Raw genomic sequence first — 24,674 nt, 5'->3', positions numbered from 1 at the left:
TTACAGTATCACCACAATTATCAAGGTGCCCTCTCTGTGCAGTGACCTGGGATTTACAGGATACTTGAAGTATTATGCAAGTGAACCTTTACTTCTATTGTTTCTTCTCCATGCAATTTTTCAGTTCTCCTTACAAAACCCTGAAAACCTGATTATCCACTTTATTGTCTTGTTCTTTCGACATGTAAAATGAGTATTGCAGTGATTTGAGAGTATTGTAAAATTAAATTGCAATTGCTTTGAACAAGTACAAATGAATACACAAGCACTGTTGAATCAGGCAGGGGCAATTAAAATGATTGGGAAAGTAATACTCTTGAGAAACTGTCTCATATTGTCTACCTCTGCTACTGCAAAGTTCCAGTAGGATACCTATTGAATCTGCTCCTGGGATGTTTGGATATAATATGGGAATTCAAACTCAGAGAGCCAATGCACCCTAAGGCTAAGGGTTTGTGATAAAATATTACTGAAAATGATTTTAGGTATGTCAGCACAACTGGCTGATCTTGTTGAATATACTCAAGATTACATCTGGCATAATTTAGTATGAACACAACAGCTGCTATGTAGAACTAAACATTGCTTTGACATAACATTATCTGCTACAAAATCAGGACAGGTCTCTAAGCACAGATCAATGTAAAGGCTTCAATTGCAAAACTTGAAATATTTATACAGCAGATTGCCTTTTTCTCCAGATAATTTATTTACAATGTCTTGTAACTGAGACATTTTTCCCTACCCTTCTCATAGGAAAACACATATATTGTGACAGTTTGTTCAGGAGTTTACCCAGCAATTTGTAAAAAACAAGATTTTCTATACCTGCATACCTCCTATGTACCTAAAAAAATGTCACTTGTTATGTCTTCTGTGCTTCTTGATGAGATGCTGATTGTGACTAATATGGACTAAGGGTTGAAGCTATGGGATAGCAAACAGGAGTAGAGTTAAATTAAAATGCATAAGCAAGTGCAATAGTATTTAATAACAAAGTGTAATTTCAAAAGGCAAGGGTTGTATTTATGTATTACTAAAGAACCAGGATCAAGTGAGAGACATCAACCTTTTTTTCATTTGGAAAAAAAAAAAGCCAAACAAACAACTGCTTTTTAAAAATGACCCACAGAAAGCCACAATTAGAAGAATGAAGGCACCTGAGGTGAGCCTGAGGTAGACTATATGGCAGAAGATCAAAACACAGTTGGTTCCCAGTGGTCTCTTCACTGAGACCATTTGGCTATAAACAGCAAAACCAGATACTTCACAAACACTGAAGGAGCTCGGAAAACCTGCATGTACATGCAAGGTATAATTTGGAAGTCAGAATTCAGGATTCCTTTTGTCACTCTAAAAGGACAAGGATCTCCTTAATGTTAAGAGCTCAAGAGCAAATGAATCACAGAATTGTTAAGGTTGGAAAAGACCTTTAAGATCATCAAGCCTAGCTATCAGCATATCACTGCCAAGTTTGACAGTTCACTATGTTTCTAAGTGCCACAGCTACATATGTTTAAATACCCCCAGGGATGAGGTATTCACTTCCCGGAGAAGCCTGTTCCAGTGTTTGATAATTTTTTTGGTAAAGAAAATTTTTCTAACATTTAATCTAAACCTTCTCTGGAGCAATTTGAGACTGTTCCCTCGTGTCCTTTTGCTTGCTACTTGAGAGAAAACACTAGTACATCATGGGTTACATGCTTCCCCTCTGAAGGAGCATCCATCCTACCTACTCACTCTGATACTCCCTGAATCATCTCTAGGCACTGTAGAATTACAATTGGATCAGGTCAGTATTTGCCAAAGAGAGTGTTAACAACTGAACAGTATCCACAACTGTAGAGCAAACACCCATATGCATGCACACACAGATGATATATTACTATACTGTACCAGTACTGAGTAATACTGATTTCTAATTGGAATATTAATACATACAGACACACTATCAATTGACACCTCAAAACTGGGTCAATTGAGGCTCTAAATGACAGAGAGGACACACCTTCCCCCTAGCTATCTTCAGCAGAAGCATACAAGATGCTTCGTTTCCTTGTAAGTGCAGCTGCAATACTTCTTTCATAGGATGGAAGAGCATAAGGAAGTGTGTTTACTGAAATTCAACCTAGTGCAAAGTTAGACAGTATTTTCTAAACATAATACTGTTTCACAGAGATTCACTGATTATGCATTTCTACTTAATTACATTATTTTTAAGGCAAAAGGTCTTTAGAAATGTGAATGGAAACCAAGGTCAAGAAATGTGAAAGAGTTATTAAATTGCAAGACAGAAAAACTAGAATATTTCATACACATTAGGAAAAAAAAATCACTATCTTCCATATAGACATGACTGAATTCATGCAGAACATGTTAGACAAGTTAGACACTGGAGAGATTAGAGAAAAATTATTACTTTGCAAAAAACTTCCTCTGCTTCATTTGTCTGAAGCTTATATTTTTTATTCACAGTGAAAGACAGATATAATTAAAATATACCACAAATAAAGTTCTCAAGTAAATCTGTTGCACAGCAGTCTTATATCCGCAGAAACATGAAAATAAATTTCAATGATTTGTACATTAAAAAAAAGTGTTGCAGATTATAATCAAAAAGCACAAAATGCTTGCTTTTGAGGACAATGGAAATGTCCTTATCACTTTATGAAAGGTCTTTACAGGACTTATGTGGTTTACACAACTACGCTAACTATGCAAGTATTAATAAAATTAATAAAATATTTTTGAACAAATGGTTTCAAATTTCACACTACTTTTTTAGGTTATCCAGTATTTGCAATAATAGGTCACATAAAAATGTTAATTAGAAACAACTATTTAATTAAAATCTTTCAAATAAAAACAGATAGCAATGCACTTAGTATTACACTACCTAAGTGGCATGGACACAACACTACTTGAAAAAATAATGCTATTTAACAAGAATAATTCTAACTGTTTTTATGGAGGTTGTATAACATAATAGACTAAACACCCATGTATGTGCTGACAGACCTGAGTAGTATTCAAAATTCTGCTCTTGAATAATCTTGTAGTCAATTAAGTGCCCACTGCTTTGCTTTCCCCATCCATCTCTTACCTATTAGATGTAAATTATCCAAGTTATGGTCTATTTCCAGGTAGCTGGTCTTAATCAACTTACCACAGGACTCATAGCTTTAGAGTGTCTGAATAGAGGTGTCAATAAAAAGAAATAGCTTTTAAAACTTTCTAAAAGCACACCATAGAAGAACTATTTCTCATCCTCTAGAACTCCGGAAAACACCACACTGCTTTGCTCCAAGTTTTTAATTTGTCACAATTTACACAAATCCATCCTTTAAAGTCATTAGGGAATACTAAATAATTTTCTGTGATCTATTTATGAAGCTTAAGTCCATTGCTTTGGATTTGGCTACATTGTAGATGGTATAGAGACATCCATTTAAGATAACTGGATGAAAAATAAAATATGTACACAGAACGCCTGAATTCAACAAGATCTCCTCAGGACTAATTCAGATGCTTCAGGTACTTATTAGGGTTAGATGTTTACATGCACTTAGCCGTATGCCACACTCTAAATGTTCTCAGCAGTTCTATATACAGCAAAAAACATCTGCCTGGTTACACTCTTGAACTGCCATTACACTCAGCATTACTGCTTTGGCTCTGAGAATGTACTTAAGCAATCATAGTGGTCTCCTTCCTTTCCATAATCATGTCATAATTTGCAGTCTCTCTACTCTCACTCCCTAATTTCCACTAGAAGAAAGCAAATTAGTCATTGAAACATCTTTACTGACAATCCTATATTAAGCCCTGCTGACTGGTTTGTTATTCATCAAAGTCTGGTCTGTTTTGTTATATAGTTCAATTAATGTTTGTATTAATTAGTTTCACACAGCAGTAAGTCAAATGCTTTTCAAAGTCTTTTACAGTGACACCACCATCTTACCAAACTTGTAATTTTACCAGATATTAAAAGATTAAAATCAAGTTTTTGTCAATCATTTGTTTGACAAGCTCTACTTTCCATAAAACTCTGAGCAGAATCAATTTTACTCAGGCCTTTAATTTCTTATCAGCTGAGTCCCCAATCAGCTTTTTCCATATGTTCACTGTGATTTATATCAGGCTATATTTATCCTGCTAAATCTGCTTGTCTATTCTGAATCTGGGCAGAACACCAGCTATCTTCCAATCTTAAGGAATATATTAAAAATGAAAACCTTTGAAACAGCTATCTTCCCCACTGGCTCCTCTGGAGCTCACAGGCCCCTGACACCTAGACTTGCTGAATGACATAACATTATGTATCTTCAACACGTATTATTCAATATCTACTAGTGGTTAGTATGACTAAACAGGCTTTCCATTCCAATATGATGCATCATAATTTTTTTCCCAATTAATTGTGTTACTTGAAATAATATGACAACATCAGAAAACAGTGTTTCTGTTTCTAAAACTTGGTCCTACAACAAAAACCCAAATATTTGCCTGCTTGTCTCCACCATGGCAATTACCAACACATCTGCCATGAGAACATGCCTAAAATTTCATAGCTGCTAACTGAACACTGAGATACAGCTAAAAAAGCAGAGATAGGGGTTCTTAAAAATTCCACTCATATTTCAATTGTCTGCTCAAGAAATAAAACCATTGAGAACCAAAAATATAGGGGGAAAATCCCAAACAACTAAACACAGAGGTCAAGTAACTAATTAAGGGCGACAGGTAAGTTTGTAAATTCAGTCATGTGTCACAGACTTGAATCCTTAAAGCAGCCACTTAGAGTTGATTTTTAAAACACTGGAGTAAGACTAATCTGTGCTTTATATGTAAGTTGTCTTACATATTCTCTGAAGGCCTATATTGGATTTGGCCCTTTTGAGGATTTAAACAGAGCAGCACTTACTTTTTTGATCCTGCTCAGCTTAAATTATAAACTGCTTTGGCTGGTGTGACTACAGACATGGTCAAGCAAAGCTGTGGATAGCCCTCAAATAGGTAGGTAAGCCTAGTAAGCCTGGCAAGTTTAGATGCCTCTAGAATCAAATCAGCATCTGAACAACACATTTGTATTGCAAATTTAAACAGATGTCCCAGTCTTGCTTGGATTCTTTCTGGTGTCCTAAATACTTGACTGGATTCAGATTCTTTTACCTTTTTAATCCCCTCACATAAAAGTGATAGAATGGAGAATAAAACTAATGTTATAGTGACATCTATTTCAGCAGCCCTTTACAGCCTGAACAAATACACATAATCTCTTATATATGTATACATACTTTACTGTCTTTCAAAGAATTGATTAAGATGTCTGAATTAAGTGTAGCTGCAAATCTGCTGAAGACTATGAGTTTACAAAGGAGGGAGTGAATACGTAACTTTCATAGTTTGGCTTGAAGCAAATCACTAAACACGGGGATTAAGGAGAGGAAAGAATCCTGCTTAACCATTAAAATTCTCAGTAAGAAAGAATTCAGAGTAAGTGAGAGAAAGTAAACTAAGAAAACACATTTTTACAGCTCATGGATGGTAAAAGCAGGTACCTAGATGATGGTGTCATTAGGATAGTTCTTCATGCTTTGACACTTTTTTAGAGCATGCAAATGATCTCGTTGCTCCTTAAGTACAAATAATTCAGCACAAACTTCAACAAGACAAACATTTTCAAGTAGCCCATCTCTTTCCCCCTGAAAGGTTTTGCAATAGAACAAAACTGCTTACAAGAAAAAAAAATCAATGTATCATTAGCCTGCTTTGACAGCCATACCATAGTGAAGTGGTAAGTGAAGCCGTATCCTGAAGAGTCTCAGCTTAGTTCCTAGTAAATATGCAAGGAGCATAAAAATATAGCTCAGCCGAAACACTCCCTGAAATATTAATTTATTTACCTGGGAGATGTGACGAAACAGACATTTTTTCTATTTTTCTAATTTTTTTCTACCCATCAGAATTCAGTACAGCGGTTTCAAAGAGATACCTAAGGAGAAGGTAATACACTCTTTATTACACTGGTTAATTATCCTCTCTGCATCCCTACAGCTAACTCCAAAAGCACTCACGTCCAGAAGTATTCCTGCAATCCTGGAAATACTCTTGATAAAACCATACTGTGCAAAAGAGCAGAATCTGATTCACAGATTCAACTTCCCCAACTCTACTTGGGGAAGTAGAGCAGAAACCACTAATATTAGCATGAAATGCTGCAATAGTTATGCTAAAGAGGAGGTCACTCAGACCAGGGACATAGTCATAAACTGAGGACTAAGGCATTCTGTCAGATTTAAAATCCTAACATGTACATGAACAATGGAGGGTAAACAGTGCAGAGGGAACAAACTGTACAGACTCCAGCTAGCTGCCCTGGGTACATTTTTTGGTGATAAGGGTTGGGGACTAGACATCTATGTGCAACACCTATTTAACAGGTAAAAATTAGCCTGTTTGCTCATTTAATTTTAAATAATACTGTTAAAGAAGTTACAATTACATCTGTTATCTGCCCACTATTAAAAACTGAAAGGAACAGAGAACTGTGACACAAACACTTCAACACTATAGAAATATTCTTGCCTTTCTCTCCAAAATTCATGCTGCCACTGCTCCCAACAGAGTTACGTGAGACCTAATAAACGAACCAACTTATAATTTGTTTGCAGATATCACCAGTGTTGTGGTACATTTCATACCCAGGTCGCTATGCTTAAGAATTCTGCTGAGGATCATATGTGCAGGGGTGAATAGTGTCCTAACAATGGTTAGAAAGAACTTGCTGCTTTCAAGATTCTCTGAAAGTGATTTCTGAAGTGATTTTTACATCACTGGACACCTCAATTCTATAGATAAAATACAGCAGGGAAGGTTGGAATTCAAGTTTTCTTTTTTTCTCCGCTACCTTCTTTTTTTTTTTTCCTTGAACCTCTGCCCAGCCCTAGTGAGACCACCTCTGGAGTGCTGTGTCCATTCCTGGACTCCTCAGGATAAGACAGACATGGGAGCTCCTGAAGCATGTCCCCTAGAAGGAGACAAAGATAATTAAGGGGCTGGAGCATCTCTCTCACATGTCAAGGCTGAGGGAGCTGGACCTGTTCAGCCTTGAGAAGGGACAACTGGGAGGGGACCTCATCAATGACTGGAACTGGAAGTTCATGGAGTAGATCATCTTGAGTGCCATCATGCATCATACAGGATAACCAGGGGTTCAGGACCAGCCAACAGGAATTTAGGAAAAGCAGGTCCTGCTTGAGCAACCTGAGCTCCTTGTATGACAAGGTGACCCACTTAGTGGATGAGGGAAAGGCTGTAAATGTTGTCTACTAGACTTTAGTAAAAACTTTGATACTGTTTCCCACAGCATTATCCTGGAGAAATTGGCTTCCCATGACTTGGATGGGCATAGTCTTTGCTGAGTAAAAGCCTGGCTGGATGGCTAGGCTCAGAGGTGGTGCTGAATGGCAGCAACTTGGCAGGTAGTCGCCAGTGGTGTTCCCCAGGGCTCAGTACTGGGGCTCATCCTGTGCAAGATCTTTATCAATGATCTGGACAAAGGGATCAAATGCACCCTCAGTGAATTTGGAGACAACACCAAGCTGGGTGGGGGCATTGATTTGCTGGAAGGAAGGAATATTGCAGAGGGATCTGGACAGGCTGGATTGATGGGCTGAGGCCAAGTGCATGAGATTCAACAAGGCCAAGTGCCAGGTCCTGCCCTTGGGACACAACAACCCCAGGCAGTGCTTCAGGCTGGGGGAAGAGTGGCTGGAAAGTGGCCTAGTGGAAAAGGATATGGGAGTTTTGGCCAGCAGTCAGCTGAACATGAGCCAGCATGTGTCCAGGTGGCCAAGAAGGCTATTGACATCCTGGCCTGTATCAGGAATAGTGTGGCCAGCAGCACCAGGGCAGTGATTGTTCCCCTGTACTCAGCACTGGTGAAGCTGTACCTTGTACCTTGAATCCCGTGTTCAGTTTTGGGCCCCTCATTACAAGCAAGACATTGAGGGGTTGGAGCATATCCAGAGAAGGGCAATGAAGCTGGTGAGGGATGTGGAGCACAGATCTGATGGGGAGGAGCTGAGGGAGCTGTTTAGCCTGCAGCAAAGCAGGCTTAACGGAGACCTTATGAAGGGAGGTTGCAACAAGGTGGAGGTTGGCCTCCTCTGCCAAGTAACATGAGATAGGACAAGAGGAAAGTGCCTCAAGTTATGCCAGGGGAGGTTTAGATTGGATATTAGAAAAAATTTCTTCACTGAAAGGGCAGTCAAGCACTGGAACAGATTGCCCAGAGAAGTGGCTTAGTCACCATGCCTGGAGCTATTTAAAAGACATGTACACGTGGCCCTTTTGGGACATGGTTTAGTGGTGGACTTGATAGTGCTGTGTTAATGGCTGGATGGGATGACCTTAGAGGTCTTTTCCAACCCAACCCATTCTGTGATACTATTATTCTGTAAAAATGAACATTTTCAGTTCAGAGCAGGGTAAGTACCTTGGATCAAAACTTCAGAAGCACAGATGACATTTGGGATGAACCAGCATTGCACCTGTTATTACTTCCCCCCACAGAAAGCTTTCCATTTATTACTATATTTTTCTTCTTGTTTAGAATAAACTATGTGATTTTAGCCAGTTTTACAGGCACTGACTATTAAACCACATCTGTTCAAATGGATAGACCCATGTTGTTATGTTATTTTAGTGAGAAGACTTCAAATAACAGGTATAGTTTACTAGAATTCATATTTTTAGTATTTATCCTTCATTTTTCTAGTATTATTCAATCAAATCTGTGACTGGCTTCATTGGCTTAATTAAATCTTGATTTGATTAAGATGTGTGCTATCTTTATTGCAGCTGATTCTGCTAACTTTCTGTTCTCCAGCCATTTTCTTGTACCGTCATTATCTAAGACCAAGAAAAGAGAATTTATTCAAAATCATAAATGAATGTCTATTGTTATGCATTTCACATTTATGTAAGTGTGAACAATTTCTCTGCTAATTTGATGTTAAAGGATTAGTATGGCTTTTAAATGAATGTATTTTTTTAGTTTAATGTATCAAAAACAAAACCCAGCAGCTTAATTCTCACAACAGATCTTACATTTCTAATAGAGTTTTAAAACATCATTAAAAAAACTGAAACTTAAATGTGATGTGCCAACCTACATTTCTATGTTGTTGCTCTTTCATTTGAAATACATTTTATATGTTAAGAATATTTTCAATTTCTCATTTAAAAGAATCAGAGAAGTCATTTAACACCACTGAAATAATGTAATTTCAGGTGCAATTTAAGCAAGAAGAATAGAACAAAGGAAATAACTAGAGCCTGAGTATGCCTTTTTATAAAATCATTAATTTAAACCTTAAGGGTAAAAAAAGCTCATTTATTCATCAAGAAGTTAATCCAGTTTGTTCTCTAACTAGGAACATTTTTTTGCACTTTTTTTGTATGTCTATGCTATTCATTAATGAAACAAAAAAAAATTTACCCAGGACTTCAGATCTATTATGTAAGTAAACATTACATTTTGATGTAAAAAATTTACATTGTTCACAGAATCATTTGAATTTCACATTCATAATACCACTGAGGAGATAAAGGGAATTTCTTTCACATTGGCATGTTCACTACTATTTTCTTTGACTTTTTAAAACTAATTTATCCTTTACATCAAAATCTCAAATGCAAACAGCACACATTGCAAGAATAGTAATTTTTTCTGTATAAATTAAGCTCATCACAGTTCTGCACAGTCACACCAATGGATGACAAAAAGCTTTTTTCCATTAAAGTACTCTCTCACATGAATACTATTCTAAGCATATATGATATCCTCCCACAAAATACTAAATATTGAATTACAGAAAGATTCTTCAAGTAAAGGAAAAAGAGCATTGCAAGAGGCAAACACAATACAAAGTCCCAAAATACCAAAAAAAAAATTGAAATTCTGTAATTAGTACTGCAAAACCACTTCACTACACAGCTTGTAAACCAGACTGTAAATTGATACTGGTAGACTGATAAGCATATTATTTTATCCACAATAGAGAATGAGGACATTTAGTGATTAAAAAATAAAAAGATCTTACTTACTTATATACATATATAATATTTGTATTACACAATGAGGCTTCCAAAGTAATACCTGCTTGTTACAACAAGTATGTCTACACAGAGAAACGAGGTAGGGCTGAAATGAATTGAATTCCTATTTCAGGAAAAGGCACTAGTTAATAATTATGTATCTATCTTCTTTCCAAACTACCATCTTTTCCTAAGCCAGGTTATTTGATCAATTTCTAGACATACACTAAAAATGGAAACCAAATTTCTCTCCAATTACCTGCGTACATTAAGAGTAATTTCTCACAACTATTAAAATTTTTTTCATTAAATTTTGCCACATCTAATCTTTCTTGCAGTTGTAACATCTAATGCACTTTTTTCATGCAAATGCAGTATCAAATATGAACATTTCAGAAAGAAAAACTCAAGAAACTGTAACAGTGAGGGTGTCTTAAAAGTGAAAATAAATCACTCCTCATTAACTTTGATTACTTCAAACACTTGGTTACACTTTATATTTTTTATAAATTACCTTACTATTTGAGGCAATTTTCAGTCAATCCAGTCATAGTAAGAATAACAGTGAATCAAGGCAGCTTCTCAGTTAGACCCTTCTCCTTCATACATCTTGAAATATTGATCCTTCAAAGAAAATACAAATTACTGTTCACTCAACTCTCAAGCAACACCTGCAAGTAATACAGCCATATTAGCATAGCATTGTTTTGGATTTCAGCACATAAAGAATGAAAAATTGCTATAAATCAACATTAAAGCAGAAATTATTTTCTCAGACATGCTAATTTGAATTGAGAGAGAAGCTGTTGTCCCAGGATTTTTAATTTTACATTAAATTGCCTTACTGCTTATACACCAGAGAAAGTGTAATATAACTAAAATCAGAATGTACTCTTTAATCTTTAATATATAATTAAATTTTGGTGGTTTTAAAATTTATCCAGAGATATAGCACCACTAAAAACTGTGCTTTGTTGTATTCATTTTAATCAAATGTTATTTTAATTGTGTCTGTAAGGACATGTAGAAACTACTGCACCATAGGGAAGAAAGTAATTTTTGATCTTCTATTCTTACATCTCTGAAACCAGCCTGGTTTGCAGTCTCACCTTTAACTTCCCTTCAGGCATTATTCCCTAGGGTTCCACAGCTTCAATTCACAATTCAGATTTGCTCAAAAGAATAATATATTTCAAAGCAGTACTTCTGGAAATCAAGACATATGTAAATGGGGATGTCTTACCAAATTTTCCATATATCTATGGGAAGAAGTTGAAACCTAAGGTAGGGCTCCTGGGAAATGTTTCACAGACCACATGGACATAGCACAAATGAAAAGGCAACTCTACCCACCAGGCAGGTTCCTGATGTTTATGAAGGTGCCACCATGTGAGCACATTACAGAACTGGAGGGCCTCCTTCCAAAAAGGAGCAAGAAATCAAGACAAGCAGTTGTGAATGTTCTCCCTCCCTCACCCTGATTTCCCCTAAGCACCTCCCAGAAGACAGAAAGGGGCTGCCTTTCCTTCCTTCACAAAACCTGTGAGCTAGCCAGCCCCACCAGACTGACAGAAAAGCTATTCTCCATACTGCTGAGTGCAGCATCTATGAAGAGAAAGTGTGATGGGAAATAAAGCCCATCAAGGAAAAAACCTCAATCAGGCCTTGAATAAGAACAGTCTACCTCATATTGAAGAAGAGGGTTTGAGACATGGCCTTTCTTACTGTCAGAACAATAAAATAATAAATCAATAATACCCTCACACAGAAGTCAGTTACAATAGCTAAGACTGGCTGGCAAATCCAGGCTGCAAAATTAGGGCAGTCCCTCTCCTAGTCCTCCTCCTTCTTTCCTTACAGGAACTTGACTCGAGCTGTTTCACTGCAATCATTTGATAAGTAGTTCACCAGTTTCTAGCCTAAACAACAAGTTAAATTCAGACCTATATTCTACAATTCAGTTAGGTTCAAATTTGCCAGGCAACTTTTAACTTAATATTAAAAGCTTTGATTCCTGTCAGAGACAAATTTAAGGTGGTAAATCAACTTTCATCTCTAAATGCATGAAAACAATGTTTCTCATTCAGGACATATAAAAAGTTCTAAGGATGAGGGTATGGGGAATGTGTTAAGGTTTTCTACATTTGTGGGTTTGGTTGGGGTTTTCTGTTTTGTTGGAATTTTGCACTGAGTTTTATGCAGAATTGGAATCTGTGTCTCCTTTAAGATTCATATCATGAAGAGTTTTGGTTTTCTCACATTTGAAATGTGAGTGGAACACAAAGGCAACGAGGCTTTTTGTACCCTGTATCATTGTTTTAAAAATGTGTACAAGTTTTTACAGTGCATCACATCTTTGCATTCATACTCATGTCTTGTTTTTAACTTCACAACTCATTCTGTAACAGGAGCTGGTTTCTTTAAAAAGGAGTCTCTTGGATGCATCATCCATGAAATCATGGAGAAGGTAAAAATGAAATAAGATCTTTTCTTGCTCTTCTTTAATCTTGATAGTGAGTTCCCAGCATAAGGCTGGGTCCAACAGATTAAATGGATTTTCACATTTAATACTTGCTACTGTGTAGTTGCCAGGTAAGATAATAAATTTCTGCTTAATTAAACCACATTCCTTTTTTTCCACAACAGCTGATAATGCTGCAAATGTATTCACATCAGTATATGCTGGGAAAAGCATGATACACCTTTTGTTTAATGTCAAAAACCAGTATTTCCAGACATAAAATCAAGATTGGCATGACCATGACTCTCTGAACTTCACACATAAGCTTTCTCACATATTTAATCAGAGAAAGTTTACCCTAAGTCATTATGCTGGTTTGGCAGAGATATTGAATATCATGGGGAAAATAGAAAGAGGAAGGAAAGATTCAAATATTTAAAATGGATAGAAGTGTAACTAAACTATTGTTTTAAGAAAATGAACTACTTCAGTGTATTTGAGTCAAGACACGTGCACCAAAAAAAAAAAGAACCAGTTCAAAAATCTGAGTTCAGAAACCAAATAAAATTAAACCTGAATTAACCTGACTCCTGGATTGATAAATTACCTCATCTATACAATTGGTTTTGCTACTAAAAAAGCATTAAGGGCCAGGTTAAAAAAAGTAGTTTCCCTTTTATTTGCCAGAAATCACCGTAATCTCTTAATCATTGAAGTACTTTATCAGAAGGTACTTTTCAGTACTTAAATATTTTGTATACCCTAAACAACTCCAGGTATGAGAAAAGGAATATTCACAAAGTGTTGAACAATGACTTTTCTTTTTTGGGTTGCTGGGTGGAGTCACAGAATTATGTAAGGAAATTATTTCCACGACTTAAAATAGAACCTTTGTGTGTGTGTGTGTGTGTGTGTGTGTTTGTGTGTGTGTAAAGGGGTGGAATTAGGGCTATCCATTCACTGGCTATATTCCCTTCTTTTTGCAAGAACAGACCTTAGTGTTCTCTCCAGCATTTCCTTTCACTTAAATAAAAAAGCTGGTACTTTATATGAGGGTGGATTTTCCCACTCCAATCTAAAAAGAAGTAGCTATCAAGAAGATACGAAGAGATCAGAGATCCTGAGCTCTTCTGCTCCTCACTGCAAGCTCCCGCCCTCTCTCCCCACATTTAAGAATTGTAGCATCCCCAGTGAGCTACATCAGTCCATTGATCCAAGAGACAGACAACCTCTGCAAGAAAAGATTAGGTTTTGACATGACAGGGATTTCCTCAAAGGAACTACCTCTTTTGGATGACAGCCTGAAATTAAACAAGGTAAAGCAGCATGTGAAACTGTATTCCCAGCCTAAGTGTTCATGGATGTGAGGTGAATGTAATACTGAAGTACTCCTATCACTCTATGCTAACTCTGTTTCTCCCTACTGAAGCACTGGCAAGGAATACTCTGCAAAGCCAAGGACAACTCGTTCTGAAGTAGAGTTAAACATCTGAAAAAAATATATATAATATGAATTTTAAAAATCAACTAAAGATCCTAGTATCTCTGACTTAATCCATTTAACTCAATGAACAATCAGTAATATCCACTGGTTTTTCAAATCACTACCAAGTACATAAAAGCTAAAACATGTTCCTCAGTCTCCCAAATAGGCTTTCTTTTCACCTACTGTGCTATGGCAAATGCTCAGAATTGCAGACTTACTGCTTTTCCCAAGGAATTCTGTCAAAGCCTTCAAATTTTGTTTATGCTTGGCTTTTTCATTCAGACTAATGAGCCAAACAGTATTTTGAACAGCTGATTATTCTGAATGACTTTCATTCAGACATTCTTTTGCATGACCTTCAGCAAGGACACAGTTTCTCCATGCGTCTGGGATTCACAGACATAACTTCTTTTTAAACTACTTTTCACTATAGCATCCCATTTCCTTCCAGATTGTAAAACTTTCAGGTTTAAATATATTCAACTGCTGGATGCCACAAACAATCCTACAGTACTCCTAACATTAAAAATCCTGCACTAAAATTTCTACCTCATAGAAAAGTGACTTCAGATCTAACACCCTGGCTAAAAAGAACACTAACTTGGACTGAGTTCTACTTTATTTATATCACTTCACATGCACAGAATTGTACTAGCCTCAGCAGATTTTTTTCCTAAAACACACAGAGAAGAAGAGAACAGAAGAACTGGATCTCCTGCCCTCACATACTTCCTGTGGCATGTCTGTATCACAAGAGCAGAGCAGCCTGCAAAGTCCATACTGATTTTTCTTTCACCGTGTCTCAGACATTCATAAGATGACAGACACATTCGTAAATTTCACTGTACATTTTTATTAAAAAACCCTGACATTTATTTTCCCCATCTTCATGATTCAAAGCATGCCCTTGTATTTCTTTCTAATGAGTTGCAGCATTGCTCCTAGTGTAGGCTGTTAGATATGTGAATTTTTAATTCTGAAGAGAAGCAATATATTCTGCAGACTCCGTAAATCATGTAAAAAGGAATGTCAAGCCTTTATTGGATTTCCCTGACTAAGTTTTATATCCACCAACCTTTTAAATTGTACTTGAATAAATCAGTATATTTGGTTTATTGGGAACAAAATAATTCAAGAAAGTGTAGGCAACTACCATCCACCAATATATGCATTTTCCTACAAAATAATTCTAACATAGTATCATCCTTCACATATATTTAACAGGATGTATCTTATAAATAGCATAAATTTTGTATCTGAAAGTTTTTATTTCTAAGGATAGGAAAATTATGACTAAGACACTCAATCATATCTGAGAAGCTGTAGCAGCCCAGTTAAGTTCCTACTGACTGGAAAGGAGGAGATATAACCCTCATTTTTACAAAAGGAAACAAAGGAAAACCCAGGGAAAAAAAACCAGCCGGTCAATCTCACCTCAGTGCTTGGCAAGATCACAGAGAGAAGAATCTCCAGGAAACAACATAAGATACATGGATGGTAAGGAGCTGATTGGCAACGTCAACGTGGTTTCACTAAAAGCAAACTGTGCCTAACAAACAATAGGATAACAGCACCAATGGACAAGGGAAGAGCAACTGATATCATCTCCCTGGATTTGTGTGAAGCATTTGACACTGTTCTGCACAACATCCTTGCTCCTAAACTGGAGATAAATGGATTTGATGGATGGATCACTCAGTGGATGAGGAACTGGCTGGATGGCCACATTCAGAGAGTTCTGGTCAATGACATATCCAAGCAGAGACCAGTGACAAGTAGCGTACATCAGGGATTAGTGCTGGGACTAGGATTGTGTCACATCTTTGTCAGTGACAGGGACAGTGGCATCCAGTACACCTCAGAGGTTTGCTGGTGACACCAAGCTGTGTGGTGTGGTCAGCATGCTGGAAGGAAGGGATGACACTGAGAGGGACCTGCACAGGATTGAGGGGTGGGTCTGTGCAAACCTCATCGAGTTCCACAAGGCCAAGTGCAAGGTCCTGGGCCAGGGCAGTCCCAAGCACAAGTACAGGCTGGGCAGAGAACAGACTGAGAGCAGGCCAGAAGAGACCTTGGGCGTGTTGAGAAGCTCAGTATGACCTGGCAATGGGTACTTGCAGTCCATAAAGCCAAACATGTCCTGGGCTACCTGAAAGCAGCGTGGCCAGCAGGACAAGGGAAGTGATTCCCCCCCCTACTCTGTCCTCATGAAACCCCACCTGGAATGCTACTTCCAGGTCTGGTGTCCACAGCACAAGAAAGGTGTGCACCTGTAGGACCAAGTCCAGAGGATGATCAGAGGGCTGGAGTTCCTCTCCTATGAAGACAGGCTGAGAGAATTGGGATTGTTCAACCTGAAGAAGAGAAGGCTCCAGGGAGACTTACAAGCTCCCCTAAAGGGGCCTAAAAGCAAGCTGGAGAGAGACTCTATAAGGGCAAGTATTGACAGGACAAGGGGGAGTGATTTTAAACTGGAAGAAGGTAGGTTTATACTGGATATTAGGAAGCTATTCTTCACTGTGAAGATGGTGAAGCACTGGAAGAGGCTGCCCAGAGAAAGTGTGGATGTCCCACCCCAAGTGTTCAGGGAGAGGCTGGATGGGGCTTTGAGCAACCTGGTCTAGTGTCAAGTGTCCCTGAACATGGACCTTTTCAACACAGATCATTCTATTTTTCTATAAAAATTATGTTGTTAGTGTTAAAGTAACTAACATTATATTAATAATAGATGTGTGTGCGTATATACACACATATGCATGTATGTATGTGTATGTAAATACACATGTACGCACATACACACATATGTATGTACATATATATATGTATGTATGTATGTATATACATACACATATGAAAATATGAAAATAAGATTTAGTCCATCCTGTTACAAATTAGATCTATATTTCTCAACATAATGAGAATTTGTTGCTCTGATCTGTTGCACTGAATCTGTTGCAATGCACTGTTGTTGATCTGAATCTGTTGCACTTCTTTAAAAAAACCACCCTGATTGCAATTCCTGCAATTCTTGCTCACTGAATCTTAAATACTGGCACAACAGAGCTTCTTCATTTGCACACTAGTTTTATCATTGCTACCCAATAGTCAAATCAGCTTTTAAAAAGGAATATGACTAATTATATTTAAGGTATTTATGGAAAAGGGGTGCAAATGAAGACAGATCATTGACAGAAAATTTGTTAGGTTAATATAATATTCTGGAATGTGACAAAGAGAGAGAATTAATGACAACATTCTCCATTAGAACTCATTGAGCTGATATCATAATTTTAAATCTATTTTTGTCAAATAATTAGCTAAATGGTATGCCATGTTAAAGAAAAGCTCTTAGGAGAAAAAAGATTTGCAGAAGGTTCTGGCTACTAATTTAATTTCAATTGTTGGTATCCTTTTAGGAAGGAAAAAAAAGAGAAAAAAGAACTTTCAAAGTACTGTCAATACAGTAAAAGAAGAGAAATACTGCTCTTGACATGAATGCTGGCAAAGAGGCATCTCACTGTGTAGGTTATTCCAAAAAAGAGATTTTAAAAACACATTTAATTCATCTATGAGAGTCCAATGTGACATTCTTTCAAAAATTAATCCAGTGCTATTTGTGTGCTCAAAGCTTCATGGTCTTTTCAGGCAGCACCCTGGCGGAGCAGCTCACTGCTTCCACTTTGCCCAGGCCACTGACATTTTCAGGTGCTGTTTAAGCTGCTGCCTCTCTTTCAGCATTGTCTGTGAGCACACACATGCCAGCTGTCATCTTTTCAAATCTGTAGGAATCTTTTATTTGTTTGGAGGTTTCTTTGTGGAGAAATGGACAAATGTTTCTGAGTGGAAAAGTATTTAGCTCAGTTTAGCTCTGTCAAGACAAACAGCAATAGCTGTCAGTCTATCAGCATCAGGAAGCTCCATCTCATAACAATAAATAACCATTTATTTTGTTTTCTAAAGGTAGACAGGTACTTTAGACATGAAGGAATACTTTAAACGTGAAAGAAGTACCATATGCATTACTAACAATAATAGAAGGATGTCAGCGGTCACATGAACTTTTGCAGGAAGTTTTCTACTAAGAAAGTTGTAGGTTTAAAGGTGCTGTACTCAGAAATTCAAAATTAATTTACACATGATCTTACTGAGTACAGAATGCAATGAAAAGCACGTTAACCTTCCTTGATGAAAGAAAGCACATTTTTTGTACAAAGTTACTGGCAGTGACAGTAGGTAGAGCCTCTCCTCTTGCCATTTGACAGAGTGCACTGCAGTAGGTAGACACAAAAGAGACATTCTACTGTTCCCAGAGACTCTGCCCATCCTTTTTTCTACACAATCATGATTTGCATTAGGAAGGAATTACAAAACAAAAGCATTTAGTGAGTAATTAATGTTTCTTTTCTTTTTTTTAAATTTTGCCAAGTAGAATATTCAATTTCTTGTGTTATCTTGCCACTAGACTAGGTCAGTAATTTACATACAAAACTCAAATATAAATTTTAACATGAGAAGGATATATCATCTTTCAAAACAATTTCTTCCTTTTAAATTCACATCTGCTTTGGTGGTATTTCAAAAACTAATGAATATACAGACAGATGACAGATTTCAAAGAACAGTTTTTGCTTTCTGTGGCTAAACATTTGATGGTTTTCTTGCAGAAATGTGTTTCCTGAATAACAGTTCATAGAAATTCAACTAAAATAATTTATACTCAAAAGCTGTAAAAGCCAAAACCACATGAACTGTAATTATTTTAGAATCTGAGTGGCCATCAACTTTTGTATGTCCCAGTCTTTATTGTTTTGTTCTAGAACCGTACACTGTCATTATCTATTCTTTCAGCAGTATTAAAAGGCTTTACAAAATGCTGATGCTCAGTCATTTACTCTCTGGTGAAGCCAGAGAGCTTTATAACATTATCAGACCACATCACATATCAAAAGACACTTAGCTTCTGCAAAAGAGGGTTCCTGATGCCAGACAGATTACATTATTGAGCTGTTACAGTACTCAGATCTGCTAATTTTTAGAAGGCCCACGAGAGTTCATGAATTCCAAAACAAAACCAAAAGCCTCGGTGGAATACATGGGATTATGTTTTCCTCAGCATGCATTATTTAACAATGTTTCTGCTTTGGATTCCACAAATCCCATATAGATTAACCATTTAGTAAAAGCCTGGAAATGTAGATGCTCCACAGATGCTTTCGCAGTGTAATAGCTTTTCTATTTCACAAAAGACTTACAAGGGTCGCAGAAAAAGGCGTCAGTGGAGAATTTTCATATCACAAATATTAGACTTCACCTTTTGCAACAGAGGGAATGCAATCCCCAGTGTTTAATTAGAAGTCTGAAATCACCTACTACTTTGTACTATTCTAATACTGATCCCAAGTGAATGCCAAATGATATTGTAAGCATTTTTTCTCTCTGATGATAGTGCCCACACAGCTATATTATAGGGTCAGTGAGATTTTTACCTCAGTTCTGTGGAAAGCTGAGGTCCTTCTTCCTGCCTCTGCCTAAAAAGTTTAGGGCCAGAACTTTCAGTTTTCTATCCTCAGATGTACACATGATAAGACAGTTTAATAGGAAAAGCAAAAGTCACGCAAAACACAAAAAGGAATTAATGCACTGCTCTGCAATGTTCAGCCATCCCTAGGAGGGCAGGGCCCCATCACATGTAATGGTTATTGGGGAAAACAAACACCATAATTCCAAATATCCCCCCTTTCTCTTTCTTCCCCCCCTCTGCATATACTGATCATGATGTCATATGGAATCTCCCTTTGGTCAGTTGGGGTCACCTTCCTGGCTGCTTCTCCTCCCAGCCTCCCATGCAGTTCCAACAGCAGAGAAAGCCTTGGGTCTCTGTAAGCTCTGCTCAACAGTAACAACATCTCTGTATTACCAACACTGTGTTCAGCACAAATCCCAAAGACAGCCCCATACCATCTCTGTGAAAATAATGAACTCTATCCAAGCCAAAATCAGAACACAATGTGGCACAGAAAGCTTTCCATATCCAGCCATGGCCACTACCCTTTCAAATTAATTACACTGAAAAAAGCATAGTCATCTTTGTATGGATCTTCCTACTTGTGCAGACTAGTACAGATGAAAAGAGCTTCAAGAAATCAACTAGAGAAGTAAATCAAATATTCTGAACCTAATTCTGTCAGTTTTCATATACCACCTGGAATGCAACCTCACCACAGACACCCAAAGGTAATGAATTATATCCTGACTTAGTAATGTCAATAGGAATTCTGCTGCTAAATTCATTTAGACATGAATGCATCCAAAACAAATAAGGTTATCACCTGGACGAGTACAAGTACAATGGATCTACATTATCTGGTACAAAATGGGTTCCTCCTGGAGACAAAATGGAAGGTGTGCTGAACCAACATGATTTAAATTTAGGAGTGGCGTACAGGTGAAGTAATCAGCTTTCCTGAGGTCTGTGAGAAGAAAGCAGGGTGCAACAGAGTGCCTGACATCAAAGGTGCTGTGCCAACCATATCTCACAGGCTGCACAGAGAAGCCACTGTCAGACACAACATGTCACAGGTAGTCATTGTACCAAGCAGACAAGGATGGTAACTGCACATAACAGAGACAACTGCTGACACCTGTCAAGGTACTGTGCACACACAACATACTGCCCTACAGTCTATTTGGGTCCTAAGCCTGTCTTCCTTGTAACCTTTCTCCCACAGGCTCACTTCTTGTACAATACCTCTTCTTGAAGCTCTCCTGAAGGCAAGACCTACAGTGGAGCCCTCCACTGAACAACAGGCGTAGGAGAAGAGCTGAACCTTTACAAGAGAAGTGCTACTGCAGCTGCAAGAACAATCATGGGTGCAGGAACATTTGCTGCTGCAACCTGAAACTCAATGTTCATGTATTTGTTTATTTGTACTTTTCCAGGTACTTGACTGGTTAGGTTGTTCAGTGCTGGACTGGTTAGGTCATTCAATGGAACTCAGAGATATGTAATAACTTGACAATGAACAAGCTGAGAAGATGAAATACTGTATGCACAAGACACAAGATCCTACTTGAACACCTTGGACCAAACCCAAAAACAGCAAAGGCAGGTTTTCAAGCACTGAACACCATAAGAAGACTAATTCACATTGTTGGTTTGGGCATCTATGTCCCCTATTATACTGAACACAAAAGACATTTTTGCATAGTATTCAAACAGCTGGTTATCTCAGTGAGGAAATACCTACCTAAACAACAGAAACTAATGGAAGTTTAAAAATTCTTTCTCCTGAATTTACAATACTATTATATCAGCATAGAACCAGAAAAGAGAACTGCAAACCTTTTGTGCAGTGATAGGAACATATAATGACTTTGAATATGGAAAAAGGATGCAGCAACACTTTGCATATTAGTGTGGTAAAATCAAACCAATAATCATAATCATAGAATATGCTGAGTTGGAAGGGACCATTAGGATAATCATGTCCAACTCCTGGTCTTGCACAGGACAGTCCCAAGAATCCCACAATGTGCCTGGAAATGCTGTTTAAATGCTTCTTGATCTTTGACAGGCTAGTGCTGTGACCACTTCCCTAGGGAGTCTGTTCCAGTGCTCATATAGCCACAGAGTAGGAGGAAACCTGTATAGTAGGCCTTTAGCATTTCATATTTAAGCTAGAAAAAGGCCCTCATCATGAGACTCTCAGGAGTTTTTATTACTCCATAAGCTGGGACTCTGCACTCAAGAAAAACCTAACTGCTTTTATGAAGGGCAGCAAAGAAGTACTGATAATAATGAGTACAATGTATGTCAAACTCCAGGTATCATCTTGTGTAAGGCTGCCCTCTAATAGGAACCTCTTATTTATCAGTTTCTGTTTTGTGGAAGCTGTTCCTGGTCCTTATGAGGGCTCTGTCCCACTTGCTAAAGAGCAGACTGTGCTACAAGGTGCTTGTGAGAAGAATGAAACTAAGAATTCTTCTTGGACCTTTAAGTGAAATAGTCACATCAATGAAAATTACCTTGCATCAATGGCAAATCCTCCTGCAATTTCATACAGGTTATCTGCATGATTTTTGGAATAGCAGTATGAAGAATCAACTCTCAAAATCCTCTTCATAACTTACTTCTTTGATATCACCAAATAAGCATCAAACACCTTGGAAGAACTACTTTGTTTTTTAAAAAGAACAGGTGTGGATCCCATTTCCTTATAGTTTAGGCATAAGCTATTCTTCACTTTCCCACATTGATTCCAAAAAGGAGTCAAAAAATGCTCCGTCAGCTTTTCTTGACTTGTGTTAATTTTCAACTGCCTAAACAAAGGATACTTCTGTAGTGAGCAAATTGGTTTTACAAAACCTTCAGATCAAAAGCTTACTTATAAACTAAGTTAAAAGCTCATAGCAGCATTCATGTGAAAATGTTGAGAATCCCAATCGTATTTGACACTAGGTAGTGTTTTGTGGGAACTGTGTAAGGAAAGAAACAAGATTCAAATGTTAATGTAGACAAATAACTCTTTTATAGCTCCCACTAAATCCCACAACGACTTTAATATCTGCAGGCTGCATGAATATTTTGTGTCTTTTCAGCGTTTTATATCAACTAATATAAATCATGATGATCACTCTTCCACATTCCTGAACCACCTCATTGTTCTGGAAAGGATCCCAGAGGCCCAAAACCCACAAACTACTGTCTACTTTTCCAACAGCAAACACTTTACTATCTGAATCAATGAGACATGGAGAAGTATTGTAAAAAAAATGTTAAAATATATGGTAAGAAACTTAATCCATTTAATTTGTATGAACAGAAGTTGTCAGATTCTTCAGGGCTCTGCAAGCAGTCCAAGGCAACTAATATTGTTTAGATGAATGGCTGCTTTATGCTATTCCACACCATCACACAATACATGGTTCTACTTCAGAACTTTTACAACTACTTGAATGACATTAATGGGTGGAAGCAGATCATCCTTCTGCAGCCTGCTGTTCTAGATGTGAAGGATTCAATGTTTTCCAAACCTGTGTGGCCTGAGAGCTGCTGGAGAAATGTCTGAACACACTTGAGATAGTAGAAAGACTTGATAGTGGGTAGGTTATTTAATATATACCTACAGGGTTTAAATCTTCTTGGAACATTTTTCTCTTTTCTTTGGCTGGAAAACACCCACTCCTGCCAGTCAAAGATCCATTTTCCTTTGAAGTACTTCCTGGGAATTTAATTGCCAACAAAATAGCCAACAAAACTTCCAAAGTGTAGATCAGCCCTGAGAGACTCCCGGGGAAACAGCCTGAAACTCATCTTTCCGCAGTCAGTGAGGAGGGCAGAGTTGCCCTTCAGTCATAAAAATCAATATTTGACTGGCTGAAATTTACTGAGCTAAATATAGCCATACACAGGAAGTAGAAGTTCTCACCATACTCAGTGGAATCTGACATTCCACTGTAACAATTATTTTGAGAACTGGGATAATCAGATAATTTGTGTCTAACTACATTGGCAATACAACTAAAATGTTTCCTGTTTGAATATGTGTCTTCTTAGAAATTTAAACTTCTGCAGTCATTCAGCCCCCTTATACAGTTCTTCCATTCTTGGCAGGTCCTCCAAATTGACTATGTACCATACATTTCAGGTCAGGAAGGTTCAAATGATGACACAACGTAAGAAATACAGTGAAGAAGAACATGAAGTTAGCAAATTTTTTTTTAGTAATTGAAACAATTTTAGAGTCTCACATTAAACCCTTCTCAAAGTAAATAATTTCAATAGTGAAACAAAAAGACTCTCTCACAAGACAGAAAATATGGAGGTTAAACCAGAATAATTTATTTTTTAAGAAAATGCCAAATAACTTCAGCAAAAATCCTAGAAGTGCGGACTTCATTTCACAATACTGTAAACTATATAACTCGTGCAATTCTGGAAACTCTGTTATCTGTCAGGAAAATATAAACTGAGATAACACTGAGATGCAATAATGCCTAGCATAGAATGAATGATCCATTTAGGGTTTGTTGTTTGGAAATAAGTCCTTTAAAAAAAAAAAAGGTTTATGCTAGACCACAGGCTGTTAATCACTCATGACACATTATTAATATTTTAGTGAATATTCTTTAAGTTTTCAATTCATAAAAATCAAGACTTGTACACACAAGACACTCAGGCCTGCTAATGGTGCTGGAATACATTATCACAAAGTGTTAACTTTAATGGCGTTATTTCAGTTTTAATTAAAAATAAGCCTTAAGAATTGTAGGGAAGCCAAATTGTTATTATAAGCTTGGTCTGACCTGCTTGCAGAAGCACATGTGATGCATATTTACAGTGCACCAACAGTGCTCCCTCTGTTCACAAAAACAAGCCAGAGATACTAGAGGTGCTTCTCCTCTGTCCCTGCTGAGCTTCTGAATTGCAAGTAGGCCAAATTCCTCTACTGAAGAAGCAAAGAGCCTCATGGAAAACTGTCCTGAGGTCAGGCACCAGCCTCATCCTCCTCTGAAGACAATAGGGGTCACTGAGTAATTCTGGGTGATGTACATGCAGGGTCCTGTTGGGAGCAGTGTGAGGCATAAAGAATAAATGCAGCTTCTACCTGGCTACTCTGAACA

The 24,674-nt window shown here is 37.5% G+C and overlaps 1 protein-coding gene across 23 annotated transcripts in view; it reads right to left on the bottom strand.

Moving 5' to 3' along the window:
* NRCAM (neuronal cell adhesion molecule) overlaps positions 1–24,674 on the bottom strand; it is a 142,813-nt gene that overhangs the window by 67,234 nt on the left and 50,905 nt on the right. For 20 of the 23 annotated variants that reach the window (XM_085569430.1, XM_031507910.3, XM_085569431.1 and 17 more), the window contains exon 3: positions 10,619–10,728. The exons of 2 other annotated variants lie outside the window; for them this stretch is intronic. The gene's annotated coding sequence lies outside the window, so the exon portion shown is untranslated. Of the gene's footprint in view, positions 1–5,906; positions 5,996–10,618; positions 10,729–24,674 lie in introns of all 23 variants that reach the window. One more of the 23 variants, XM_085569423.1, reaches the window with a different exon arrangement.

Source organism: Lonchura striata, chromosome 1A (genome assembly GCF_050655825.1).
Source record: "Lonchura striata isolate lonStrDom1 chromosome 1A, ASM5065582v1, whole genome shotgun sequence".
NCBI classification, from domain to species: domain Eukaryota; kingdom Metazoa; phylum Chordata; class Aves; order Passeriformes; family Estrildidae; genus Lonchura; species Lonchura striata.
This window is presented reverse-complemented; position numbering and strand designations above follow the sequence as displayed.